Source organism: Bombyx mandarina, chromosome 16, assembly GCF_030267445.1.
Source record: "Bombyx mandarina strain Sakado chromosome 16, ASM3026744v2".
Taxonomy (NCBI): Eukaryota; Metazoa; Arthropoda; class Insecta; order Lepidoptera; family Bombycidae; genus Bombyx; species Bombyx mandarina.
The window spans coordinates 10,858,791-10,873,712 of NC_143222.1; the positions used below are offsets into that span (position 1 = coordinate 10,858,791).

General features: G+C 39.0%; 1 protein-coding gene across 6 annotated transcripts in view; it reads right to left on the bottom strand.

Moving 5' to 3' along the window:
* The window catches only part of sand (potassium two pore domain channel sandman), a 40,302-nt gene that overhangs the window by 17,329 nt on the left and 8,051 nt on the right, over positions 1–14,922 (bottom strand). The window contains exon 1 of one of the 6 annotated variants that reach the window (XM_089733915.1): positions 10,905–10,924. The exons of the other annotated variants lie outside the window; for them this stretch is intronic. The gene's annotated coding sequence lies outside the window, so the exon portion shown is untranslated. Of the gene's footprint in view, positions 1–10,904; positions 10,925–14,922 lie in introns of those variants that run through there. 6 annotated transcript variants of the gene reach the window in all.

Below are 14,922 nucleotides of genomic sequence, written 5' to 3' on the forward strand. Positions count from 1 at the left end.
GATTCAAATCTGGACTGTAGGAGGGCCAGTCTTCGTGCCGGATGAAGTCGATTTCACGCGCCGCCAGCCAGTCTTGTGTGCTATTCGCTCTATGAGCTGGCGCCGAATCTTGTAGGAATACCCAGTGCCTGTTATTGAACATGGTATGAGAAACAGGTTCCACAAGGTTCGTCTGGACTGTATTTTGATACACAACTGCATTCGTTTTTACACCTTTCTCACAAAAATGTACCTCTGTTAAGCCCCAATAAGAAACTCCCAACCATACCATGAGCGAGGATGGAAAATGACCTCGTTGGACACGCGGAATACGGTTGCTCGCTTCTTCACTACTGTGTGCGTACACCTTATCATTTTGTTTGTTGTAGCTCTCTTCTACGGTAAAAATTTTTTCATCCGAAAAAAGAATTTCCCGATATTTTTTTCCCGCGTACCGCTTCAACAAAGCGCGGCATCTCTTCAGTCTCAGGTCCATTAGACGAGCATTCAAACGATGTCCTGTTTTTCTTCGATATGCCCGAAGCCCTAAGTCTTCATTTAACACCCTTTTCACCGTGGTTCTGCTTAACCCCATCTGAAGGGCCAACAGTTTCTGCTTACGTTTGGGATTTATTTGAATTCGCGCCTTCACAGCTTTTATCACTGCTGGAGTCCTAACAGATCGAGGGCGACCACTTCTTGACCTGTCATCTACATTGGAGTCTTCATTGTATCGTTTGATGGTACGATAAACAAATCTTTTGGTTATATTCAAATTTTTCAGTATGTTAAAAATTTGAATTGGCGCGTAACCGCAACGATGTAACGCAATAACTGCAACACGGTCTTCTTTAAGCGTCCACTCCATATTTAAAAATGAGTAAAATTCGAAAAAGTATACATTTTTATTTTCATGAACAATTCGAAATTCGAATTCAATAAACTTTTTTGTGGCCAGCATTCTAAAAGAAAAGTTTTTACTGTGTGACAATACTTATGACCTGACTAGGTATATACGGTACATACACCAAAATAAGATTTTTTTTTAATTTTTGTCTGTCTGTTTGTTCCGGCTAATCTCTGGAACGGCTGGACCGATTTTGACGGGACTTTCACTGACAGGTAGCTGATGATATAAGGAGTAACTACTTTACTACTACGTAGGCTACTTTTCTTAGACTAGCTTCGCTCCGCGGCGTCACCCGCGGTACGACAATAACCGCGGGTAACATCGTGGGACTCAGCTATCAATAATAAAATTTAATGCTTCCGAAGCGAAGCGAGGGCGGGTCGCTAGTAGACCATAAACCAGAGGCACAACCAAGCGTAGGCTAGAGTAAACAGCTTTTTAGAACAGCTTAAGATAATACGTTTCTCGCAAAAATCAAGGCGTGCTATCAATGACAATAGTGGTTTTAGTTGACAGCGATAATCTTTGGTACGGCGCGGCGAGACGATAGAGCGAATTTCAAATGATAAGAAAATCTCTCAGTAGTCACATTTCAAACGATCCGTAAGACCAGGATTATTGACAATCTGAACAGTCTTCGTATGTCGTTTTGATATTGATAATTTAATAGATTGACTTCACTTTTTCCACAATGTATCCCACAACAAAGAAGATTTTCACTAAAGTATACTATTTGATAACACCAAAATATGTAATAAAGCAATTAAAACACAATGAGCCATCTCATGGCCGAGTCGTACCAGCTGATCAATGTATTAAAAAAGAACGTAGCTAATTTGCGTCTACTATTTGGCTACAAAAATGAATCAATCCATTCATAAATAAAACTAGCGACTACAATTATTTGCATAGACGTTTTTCTATGTATTTTCAGATTTCCAAATGCTTTCTTTCTAATCTCGTCCAAAAAATTGTGAAAATAATGGAAAAGATCAAAATCGTTGAATCCATTCTAAAATAATTTACATTTATTTTATACATAATATACACTAATAATTTTACTGGTGTTAGGACTTCTTGTGAGTCCGCGTGGGTAGGTACCACCACCCTGCCTCTTTCTGCCTTGAAGCAGTAATGCGTTTCAGTTTGAAGGGTGGGGCAGCCGTTGTAGCTATACTTGAGACCGTATAACTTATATCTCAAGGTGGATGGCGTATTTACGTTGTAGATGTCTATGGGCTCCAGTAACCACTTAACACCAGGCGGGCTGTGAGCTCGTACACCCATCTAAGCAATAAAAAAAAATGCTTTAGATACATTTATTAAATAGGCCGTCATTCTTAGCCAGTGAAAATATCAACAAACAATATTACGAAAATAACTATTAAAATAATATTATACTACGTCATTGTTTACACAGTTTTCGATACAATCACCCACAATGTTTCTTGGATTCGACGAATGAAATCACGTTCACCAGAACGGAATCCCGGGGTTAAACAAATATTATTGTTAACTAAACGGAGCACTCCGAACTTAAATAAACATAATAAATTTTATATAAAACACTTTAAACATGTTTACGCTTAAATTGTCCCGGGTTTTTGAAGTGAAACTTCTTTAGAATCGAATGAAGTCGTCGTGGCCTAACGGATAAGACGTTCGGTGCATTCGTGTTGAGCGATGCGCCGGTGTTCGAATCCCGCAGGCGGGTACCAATTTTTCTAATGAAATACGCACTCAACAAATGTTCGCGATTGATTTCCACGGTGAAGGAATAACATCGTGTAATAAAAATGAAACCCACAAAATTATAATTTGCGTAATTACTGGTGGTAGGATCTCTTGTGAGTCCGCACGGGTAGGTACCACCACCCTGCCTATTTCTGTCGTGAAGCAGTATTGCGTTTCGGTTTGAAGGGTGGGGCAGCCGTTGTAACTATACTTGAGACCTTAGAACTTATATCTTAAGGTGGGTGGCGCATTTACGTTGTAGATGTCTATAGGCTCCAGTAACCACTTAATACCAGGTGGGCTGTGAGCTCGTCCACCCATCTAAGCAATAAAAAAAAAGAATATTTGGGTGTGATTTCAAACTCGATGAAACGAAAAAATGAAACGTGAAGTTAAAATATCAATTCACAGAGGGCGCTACCTCATACTATAAAAGATGATTTACAATTATTTCTATTTAGTTTGTTATCAACAGATGTCGCTGCATGTAAATTCAACAACTCCTGAATCGCAATGACGAGATGTTACACAGTTGATAAACGTTCTTATATTTCTCATGCTAAATCATACTTACCTGGTGGAAAGATACTGTGATCGTGCAGGTGGTTCCCCAGGGTGGAGCTGCTCCATAGTACTGCGTAGTGGTTGTTGGGTGACTCACGCGATTATTCTTATTTTTTATAAGTTTTACTTCTACCATGCCGTATGTGACTTGCACACTAGACTTGCGCAAAACATCACTTCCCAATGTAATGTGATATGACATCACTTTTACAGACAGGTGATATTACTCGAAAACATTACACATCACTCTTAACATTACTCGGTGCGTTCAATAGATACTGTGACGACGAATACATTGTATCTATATATGTGTTGATACACATCACTTAGGTAATGATTCGGGTGTGTCATTACAGTAGTGTATTACAATACAAAGTATGAACTTTGTATTGTAATACACTGTTATATTACTTGACAGAGATTGACTTACTTAATAATATAATAATTTTATTTTTTACTTAATATAATTTATTGTGGGATGAACGGATTTCATATGGCGACTTAGACTGCAAATTGAGCTCGACAATAATGTTAATATACGAGAGCAGTAGATGCATTGTTTCGGCGCGATATCCTCAAAGTGCATCCAAGGAGGACTGTACTTTCATTTAGACGCCGTTATTTCTTTCACTTATTAAACACGCATTAAAACAAATAATAAAACTATCTTCAAACAAGTGCTTAAGTAATTCAAATCAAACACAAAAATTAATATGAAATATTACTAAACAATTACGAGCGACTAGCGATTTTACAAAAGTTGCGAATAAAAAATTAAGTAAGTACTTGCGGGAAACTACCGGCTGGCCGCATGAAAAATATAAACACAAATACCTATATTAAAATTCAGACGTATAATAACCGGCAAACTTCTTGAGCATTTGTTGACGTAGTGGGGGTAAGTTTGCGCATGGTACACTCACGTGCAAAAACATTATTTACTTTGCGTCATAATGCTATTAAATTATTAAAATCAACATATGTATTTATTTATATATTTATTAGAACATCAACAAAACATATAGGTTAATAATTGTAATAATTTAATCTTGGGGTAAAATAGATATTCCTTCTATTAAGTCAAAACTAGAGCTGTTGCCAGGTCTTCGTTCAGTTGAAGCGAAGCTGGTATTTGTAATTTTTTTTTCGTTATCATAATCTTGACCATCATCATCATCACTGTTTTCATCACCCGAGTCGCTATCATCGTGATGAGTCGACATAGGGCTCATCGGCGTAGTTTACAACTCGGTCGATTCGGTCTTCTTTTTTGTCTATAATTAATTATTTTTTGAAGATATTCGATTCGTAGTAATCGAATCTTACTTTTTTCATTTACCAGCTTCCGATTATTTTCTGTTCTTTTTTTCCATCTGAAGCCTAGCTCTTTCATAATTTGTCGTAAGCTTCATTCCGAGCCATTAAAATTTATATCTTCTTTAAATTTTTCGAAGCCTTTCTACGATACGGAGTTTCGCTGCTTGTTACGTAGTTATTATGATTACATCTTTTTATTACAGATTGAACGAAACTATCCATTCCGGTAACTTTCTTCTTCCCTGATCTTTTCTTACCCGGAGTCCGAAACACGGCGAGCAAGCCAGAGCCTTTAGCTTCGTTAATAATGCACCTAACAGTACTCACTGATGTTTTTGTTGCTTCCGAAGTCTGTTTTAATTTTTCCATATCATTCTTCCCCTGTTTTATAATGAAGCAATATACGTCGTACACAAATTTTCTACCCTTTCTTTTAAGTACTACACCAGTTTGCACGGCATAGTGTATGTTTTATAAAAAATCAACAAACACTCATCAAATAGCAATGGCAACAAAGTCCACAAGCAATTATAACAAATAACTTAACGATTAATAACGATAGACTTTCCACTGTACGCAAGCGTACTTTTGGGAGCAAGCGGAATGAGGGCGCGGTGCGGGACGCAAGGTTCGACTGATCTACCAATAACGCGCTCGATACGATTTCCCCTGCCGTCGCGCCTCACCCTCACCACCAAAGTGATCTAAAATTCGGTTCTGCGCAGTCAAGGTCATTTGCTCAAGAAGTTTGCCGATTACTATACCATAGGTATAAAAATGTACCTAGCGGCCAGGACATACGGTTCCAAATCACTAGGAATAATTCCGTGTCGCTTGCTCATTTATTTTGCGTCGATCGGTCTGTCTCGCTCGCTCGGTTCCGTTCGTGTATTAAGCAACATTACACGACAAAGAAAGAAACATGTTGGGTGATGGTGTGATGTTTGTTTCCTTCGCGTAATGTGTGATGTTGCATTACATCGTAGAGTAATATTACCCGAGTAATATCACTCGCATTACTTACACATGTCTATTGCACACACACACACACATTTTTTTTTAAGATTTGATTCCGATGTTGTTAAGGGATGCGAGTAAGTATTCCGTCAACACCACGACAAATCTTTCTTAAAACAAGGCTTAAGGTAGACAGTCGAGGCCTGGATGTGCTCTTGGTATTTCTAGACCATTTTTTTTTTCCTACCTAATCTGATGGTCTTGAGAGACCATTTCAGCGTAACCTTAACTAGTAGGTGAGCTCACGGGGCTCAAACCTGACGATATTGCTAACACGAACCCTAGCAAGAGCAGTGCTTCGCAGAATCTAACCACCGGATCGGAAACGCGACCCACTGAGAAGATCCGGCGAGAAACTCAATGGGCTGTGTCTGAGGGTTGTCTAGACCACAATTACCACTCAATATCAATTAGCCGCAAGCTCTTGTCTTAAACAGCAAAAAAAAAATATCTAAGAGTCGCAATTGAATTATACTTTTATCAATCGAGACAAGCCTACATTACGCCCAACCTAAAATTAAATAAATACTGGGGCTTATAGACAACGAAAGGAAATCCGCTGTGTAAAGATTGTTTCCCAACCGTATTTTATCAGTAGCCTTCAAATCAGTACGTAAGATCGATTCGCGACAGACCTTAGCTATCTCTATCTCTCTCGTCTATCTCAAAAGCCTACCACAAATAATTGAAACATACATAATATATTGAGTAGATATCATTGTATTCTTTATTTTTTTTATTGCTTAGATGGGTGGACGAGCTCACAGGCCACCTGGTGTTAAGTGGTTACTGGAGCCCATAGACGTATAACGTAAATGTGCCACCCACCTTGAGACATGAGATATAAGTTCTAAGGTCTTGTAGATGTCTATGGGCTCCGGTAACCACATAACATCAGGTGGGGTGTGAGCTCGTCCGCATATATATGCAATAAAAAAATTAAAATTAAAAATGTAACTTTAATTACAAAGATAAATGTCGCTTAAACCAAATAGCTTATCAACCCCGATATTATTATGGCCATTTAATTAAAAAGGGTCGAACCATAAAATAGCCCTGGTTGTTCCAAACGGCCCGTGAGCTGATTTTGACTGGACAGTGAGGGAATATGGCGCAACGAAAAGCCCAATCTGGGTTGTATAGTCTACTGCAGGTAGCACACATGAGACAAAATTAAAAACAGAACCCGAATAAAGCTACTGACTGCAATCAGAATTCTAACCCGGAGCGGGGGTTTCTTAAATACTGACTAACGACTTTAAAGCTACGTATTGCTACGCACTGGGGTTCGGGATAAATAAAAATTCTACCCAAGTGCAAATTGAAACTCTATTCAACTTAACGAACACTTTAAAATTCTCAATTCACTTCATCCGCTTCGCTTCAGATGGTTCAATCGCTGTTTCGGTTCGAGTAGCTCTGATCACTAACTGCCTCCGTGTCATCACTGCAACGCTTTTATATTTAACACGACATCCCTGGAGTTATCGAGAACATTCCTCACAAGTCGAGTATTTTCGGTATGCGTTTGACAATAGATGGCGCTGTACTTCTTGAGCGTTCTAGATTATACTGGTTCTTTTGATATTCGTTTCTGCTATTCGACGATAGATGGCGTTGCTCTTACCGGCGTAGCAGTATATGAATATAATACTTTGGAACGAAATTTACATGACATAATAGATACGATCTTGACATGTTAATAAATAATTTGTTTCACGACCGTGGACCAGGTTATTTTAGTCAGCCCGTCGACTCGAATGACAACGATCAAAAACGTTCAAAGGTTGTGTGTCTTCTAGAATAGTTTCATTGATTGATATTCCAAAACATTCAGTTGTAACAACCCGATTGTAACTACCGACCGCTATAGGAAAAATAAAATAACTGCATCCAAACTGGTTTCTTATTAACAACCCTAAATCTCGTCAATAGATATTAAACAAATACTGAACTGTTTTGTCTGTATTTTACCTAATTATGTGAACACCTAATAATATATGTTTTATGTAATCACATAAAAAAAATTAGAACATTGATATCCACAAAATGTATATTGCCTTTGTAGGCAAACGAACGTACGGCTCACCCGATGATAAGGGGCCACAGTTGCTCGTTGTCGTCAACAATTTCAGGGGGCACAGCCCAGCCGCTGCCTCACACGTTATGTAAACATGAAAACATATATACGGTACGAACGGTACATACTATATTTACATAATAAAATTTTTGTCGTCGTCGTGGCCTAAAGGATAAGACGTCCGGTGCATTCGTATCTAGCGATGCACCGGTGTTCGAATCCCGCAGACGGTTACCAATTTTTCTAATGAAATACGTATTAACAAATGTTCACGATTGACTTCCACGGTGAAGGAATAACATCGTGTAGGTAAAATCAAACCCGCAAAATTAAAGTAATTTGCGTAACTACTGGTGGTAGGCCTCTTGTGAGTCCGCACGGGTAGGTACCACCACCCTACCTATTTTTGCCGTGAAGCAGTAATGCATTTCGGTTTGAAGAGTGGGGCAGCCGTTGTAACTATAACGAGACCTTAGGATTTATATGTCAAGATGGGTAGCGACATTTAAGTTCTAGATGTCTATGGGCTACGGTAACCACTTAACACCTTGTGGACCAATGATGTTATAGTAAAAGTAGATATATAAGTCTTTTTACTATAACATCATTGTTGTGGACCGTGAGATCGTTCACCCAACTAAGCAATAAATAAAAAACTACCTATATTTACAATACATATTTATTTACTTTTTTTTTAAGAATTTAGATTTCTAAAAACATGACTATTTATTCGAACTTAACAGTTTCCTTATATCATGATTTTGACGTGTCCAGTGTTCTCTCGATCTAGTTTTAGATAAAGCTTTTAAATTTGACCGCCTAAATATAAATCAGCGCTAAACGTCAAAGCAATAAAATCGGCTAGATTTCTAATTATAATAGCTTCATGGAAAGCCAAAAATCTTCGTTCAAGGTTCTTTTCTATTTTATACAGAAACAATATGTTACCCGTGGCTTCCCTGGCGTCGTCAAGGAAAAACGTCAGTAGGTATAGTTTCCCGTGAAAAAGAGATGTTTGTTTGGAATAAAAGATAGCCTATGCCACTCTCTTGACTTAGCTATCACTTTAAAAATCATGTCAACGTTGATTCGTGTTTTCGACGAATAAGAAAGACAAACAAAGACACTTTCAGATTTATAATATTAAATTTATGGATAATTTGGATGTTCTCAGCCATTCCAGGTGGTCGATTGTTGATTAAAGATAATTTGCTTGATCAGCCATAAAATCTCCTAGTTACGATTGTGGAGGTATCAATTTTTTTATTATTATGAATAATTAATTCAATTCTTGTAATTCATTTAAGTACATTAAAATAAAATTCGTGTATTATTTTATTTCACCGACGAGACAACCTCTCGATATAATGTTTTTTTTTTATACTTAAAGTATTTGAGAAAACTGCTTTCCTTAGATTTTTTTTTATTGCTTGGATGGGTGGACGAGCTCACAGTTCATCTGGAGTTAAGCGGTTACTGGAGCCCATAGACATCTACAATGTAAATGCGCCACCTGTCTTGAGATAAAAGTTCTAAGGTCTCAAGTATAGTTACAACGGCTGCCCCATCCTTCAAACCGAAACGCATTACTGCTTCACGGCAGAAATAGGCAGGGTGGTGGTACCGACCCGCACGAACTCACAAAAGGTCCTACCACCAGTCGAACTGCGGCATTACCACATGAGTGTTGAGTATACCAAACCGCTTAACTATTATTAACAAAACGCTGCCTGTGTCATTAACAATGTAAAACCACAAAAAGAGTGCCAAGCTCTTGCACAAGTTTAACGATGAACTTGGCCCAAATATTTTATATAGCCCAATGATTTACGGCTGGCGACCCGTCGAGAACACCGCTAATACAGCATCATGTGTTTCGCCAATGTTTTAAAGCCAATCAACTTTGACTGTCTGTTTCCGACGCGGTTTATTTATTATTAGGTTTATTGTTGTGTAAAACGTTGGCAAACGCTTAAGGATTCGTGATATCATTGATTTTAATAATTTTGATACGATTACGTTACGTTAGACGCTTTTCTGTGTGCGCTCGGGGTAGGTATCCGAGTTACTTCTGATAACAGAGAGCTGAAATAATCAATGTCTGATAATGACTCTCCTGATCGCGTAATGTGCCGCTTTCGTATAGACCAGTGATTCCCAAAGTGGTCTATATCGACCCCTAGGGGACTATGACCACCTGCAAGGGGTCTACGTCAGCGGAAAAAAATTTGGGGGTCCACGATAGTGGATCTCAACACATACACTGAATGTACCTATTTACTTACATCATACTATCTTATAATATCAAGACATCATTAGCCGAGGAGGAACCCTTACAAAATTGACGCCAAACGTTGATAATTTATTATTAAAGCATCAGGTTCATGCTTCTCACTAAAAATATTGACTTATTGCTTATGTTATTTTATTTATAGTTTATTTATAGTTTATTTTATGTTACGTATATTTTACATAACAGATACAAAATTTTATTTTGAGTAGTTTTAATTTATATTCAATTAATAAATGTATAAATTAACATGTATTTTTACTTTAAGTTTTTAACACTAAACTTTACCAGTTATAAATTTACAGGAAATCAATATCGGGTAAGTACCCAACACGGAAAAACATGGCAAGGGTTCTACGACACAAAAAAGTTTGGGGAACTCTGGTATAGACGAATTCATAGGAATTCCTAGAACATAGAACTTCATAGGACTTCCTAAATTCATAGGAAATAAAAACATGTAAATTATTTGCATTCCAGGACTTCATTTGTGTTATAGTCTTTCCTTCGGCTTTACTTACCAGTAGATTTAACCCTTGGGATATTCTTAATGTGAACATGAACCCTCAAGTCGAATAGGCTGTAGGCAGTAGTTCTGTAGGCAGCGGCTTGGCTCTGTCCGTGGCGTGGCAGTCCATGGGCGACGGTAACCACTCACCATCAAGTGGGCCGTGTGCTCGTCTGCCTACAAGGGCAATAAAAAAGAAATAAATAAAACTGCCAAACCTCAGAATAATGTTAACTCTTTCTGCGTGCAAAGAAACGTAAATGTTAATAAACAAATACATAAATTAAATGGTTACTTAGCACGCATAAATATACCACTGTGCCACGCCATATTGGCACATCAAAAGATTTATCTCTAAATAACACACACAACGTTAGCTAATGCGCGCATTCACTCTTTAAAGGTTTTCTCAAAAACTAAAAAAAGCAAAAACTAAAAAGTCTTCAATAAGAACGCAAAAGCCTCCCGAAAATCTACTCTAAAATATAGCATCACTTGAAATTACCTAAAGTGGCAATTTAACACAAATTACCCATCTAATTAATGAAATTTAAACGAAGCTGACAATCATAATTTAATCTAAATGATCCGTCATTAAGCAACACGAGTTCTGTCAAACATTGTGATTTAATTCAAAGATGGCGGTGCCTTATGTTGATCGCGTCGTAGCGGGGGCAATTAGACACTTTGACAGCTGTCCCACAAGCTGACGTTCGAGCACTTTTTTAAAGTTATTTTATGACCTGGTAACTAAGACCTTTAAGTCATGTCTTATTATAATATTGTATATTCTTATTTTTATGAAAAATGATAATATGGAGTGAAATGAAATGAATTGAAAATAAGTTCGAGCATGCACTATAATAATGTTATCTTATTTTCCAGACATCAATTCATAAGATGTTTATTTATATAATTTCTAACTTAACACCCTTAACATATTATGATTGTGCTATTACAACAAAAAAAAATATAGACTTAAATATTTTAAAATCGCTATAATAATTTATGCCGGAATATAGGATTGACGTAGTTGAAAAAAGAATATCGGAAAGATTTTGAATTAATCGTTCGCATTATATTAGCAACACAAGACGGCTGTAAACAAAAATTAAAATTCAGACATTTGACACCCCCTATTGAAAATTCTCAAAGAGTCAGCTGTAACGCTATTCACTTGTTTCGCTGTGAATTCTAAGAATAAATAATTAATCATATTTTAACGAGGCATTCTAATCATGAAGAGCGCTTGTGTACTGTCTGTCAAAACTGATTGGCATTAACATTAATATTGCCTAGCTATATAATAGAGTAAATTATATACTTTTATATTTTTTCTCACTTTGACTTTTAATTTCGGTGCCGACCTGATGATGTGGTTCCAGGAATTATTTAAAACATAAAAGTTCAATTTATAAGCGCTGTCCCAGCTCCCGCCTTTAAATCAAAACACATGTATGTAAAGTATAATATATAAATAAATGGATTTGTCAATTATGCTAAGTAATACATATAATGCAATATTTGTTTCTATGTATAATATAATAATTTACTTATATTAGTGACACTCTTATTGATAATAATAATAAAATCAAATTGAAATTACTCATTGTAATTTTTTCTTCTTCTTCGATATCTTAGCTAGCTAAGTATGGAGTTTGCTGGGAGAAAACTAATTAATGAGTTAACCAATTCTATGTTAAATGTAGTAACCATTCCTAGGCTACACAAGCTTTTATTTATGAGGAGTTTTATCACTTTAATACACTCAATGTTGAAAAACAATACTGCCAATCTGACGGTGAACACCTTTTTTTTTTTTTTTTTGTTGGTCAGGAGGAAATCGCCGGACTTCCGCACTCCCCTGGGGATGGAAGGCGGGGCATGTCGGAGTCGAACTGACTAAAACCTCCTGTCGCTCAACAACCCGCGTCCGAACCTCGCATGAGACAGAACCCATGAAAAGGCAAAGGGGGGAAAGTGAAGCGTTTAGTGCGGAGCACATCTCTCCCATCACCCTCCCCCTCGGGACGCCGGACCGGCGGTCGTCGGCGCCACGACCACCAGCCCTCTCGGTCGGCAGGCTATCCGGAGCCCGCCTAGATGGCGCCGGTTAGAATGGTCTATCCTACGGAATACCCCGCTGGGTCAGAACCAGCGTGGGTCGAGGATAGCCGGCCTTCCATCACCCGGATGCTCTTGCGCGTGCAGAGCAGCTTGCACGTCGTCTTCTTAGGCCCCCTTCGCCTGTCCCCAGACCGAAATATGAAGGGGACCCGAAACACTTAGAGGGCCAGGGCTTGGACGAGATCCGCCTCCCTGGCCCCCGCTCGACGGCGGCGGGCTTGCGTGTCTCTCACGCGCCCCGCCGCCTCCTTCTGCGAGATGGTGCACTCGCAGAAGTCGAGCATCGCCTTCCACGACTCGTCGTCGCCGAGCATCGATGCCACAACACTCGGCAACGACAAGTCGTTTCCTATTTTTGCGACGAGGACACGGCGCCACCCCTCCCATGCGGGGCAGGCGACGAGCGTGTGCTCCGCCGTGTCCAAGTCGCAACCACAATGGTGGCACTCTGCCGTCGGCTCGGCTCCGATCCGGTGCAGGAACTCACCGAAGCAACCATGTCCAGTGAGCACCTGCGTGAGCCGGAAAGTGAGGCGTCCTCTGTCACGATTCACCCAATTCACAAGAACCGGGTGAATCGCCTCGACGGTCCTACGACCAGCCGAAGGATCGGCCAGCCGTCTGGACCATGCTTCCAGCACGGACCGCCGAGATTGGGCCCTCCGCGCTCTGACCACACTGGGGCTGGGACGTGCCACGCCCCGGATACGAAGGTCAGCCCGACACTGATAGTCAGCAGCGAGCGCCTCCGCCTCCAGGACCCAAGGCGGCGTCCCAGCCAGTACACACGCCGCCTCGAAAGAGATGGTGCGATAACCACGGATGACCCTGACCGCGATGGTGCGTTGCGGCCGTTGCAGCAGCTTCGCTACCCCCACGGCCAGGGACTGGCCCCACACGGGCGCCCCGTATAGGGCCATTGATCGCACCACGGTGAATACCTAATTACCGTCGCTCATTGTAGTTGATAATTCCAAGGGAACAAAGTCATTCCGGCACTTATTGAGACCATTTTCACCGATGTACTGATGTATTCTTTTGTAAAATCGTAATACGAAGGTTAGCGAGCACACCAACAGCAGTAAAAGGGATTGTGTGCAGATAAATATTCAGATGTTATACCGCCTTGACTTTTTTATCAGACAAACGATGCTCCAGGCAAACGTTCAAAGCCGTCTTCGCGTTTATAGCAATTAAAAAAAAAGACTTATCCAGCTACGTAGAGATTTAACGGTGCCAAATATTTAATAGTTCACGCATATGAAGTAACGTGTATTACTTATATGTTGCGAAATTAAATCAGGGCAGCTTTTGATGTGCAACGTCATTGTTCGCCCACGCTCTATGCTTATTATGATTAGCCAGCGTAGTCGGGCACCGAAATTAGCGGATTATTTTTTGTTTGAAAAAAATATATCTTTAAATACAAATGAGAGATTAACAGCTGTCTATTAATCCCTCCCCTCCACGGTGTTTCCCGAGCACTATGACATGTCCTTCTTCAAAAAACAAAATGTGTGCAATTCACACGTGGTAGAAGTGAAATCTTCCAAAATTAAAATACAATTATCCTAAACGTCTTAAGTATATGTAAAATGTTGTAATTAGTAAATAATTATAAGGTAGCGCCCTCTATGAATTGATATTTTAATTTCACGTATAATCCTAAATTAAAATTCACTACAAGAGCTTTCATACACACGTTAGTATTAAAAAATCTCACAGATGGCGCTGTATTAAATAGTATGTATATTTCTGTCTCATTCTTTGCTGGCTTCATCCTACACATTTTTGTATTTGTGTCTCTTACCTGTCGTTTTTTCCGTTGCATCCGGTTTGAAATCACAACGATTCTAAAGAAGTTTTCACTTCAAAAAAGCATGTGGAGAGTATTAAGCGGTAGGCAGCGGCTTGGCTCTGCCTCTGGCATTGCTGTAGTCCATGGGCGACGGTAACCACTTACCATCAGGTGGACCGTATGCTCGTCTGCCTACAAGGGCAATAAAAAAATAATAAAAAAATCGTGTACAAGTAAATCCTACCACTGTAATTTCTGGGCAACTAGAATCCACTTTTGTTTGTGATTAATACCGAAATTAACTATTATCTTATTGCAAGATCATGGCGTGAAGAAACTAATAAAGAACAGACCTAAAATGAGATGAAAAGATAATTTTCGGTACTTACAAAACATTAATTTAATAACGCTACATTACTTTTTAACACATTTTTAATTTACCGAAGCTAGAAATACAACTAACATACTTGCTATGAACATTGATGCGTATAAAACTATTTTGAAATATCGCAAGGAGTTTCAGCTATATTTTTTTAATTAACGGTCTTTATGTTATGAATTTGCAGCTTTACCTAGCAATTAGTACGGGACCACAAAA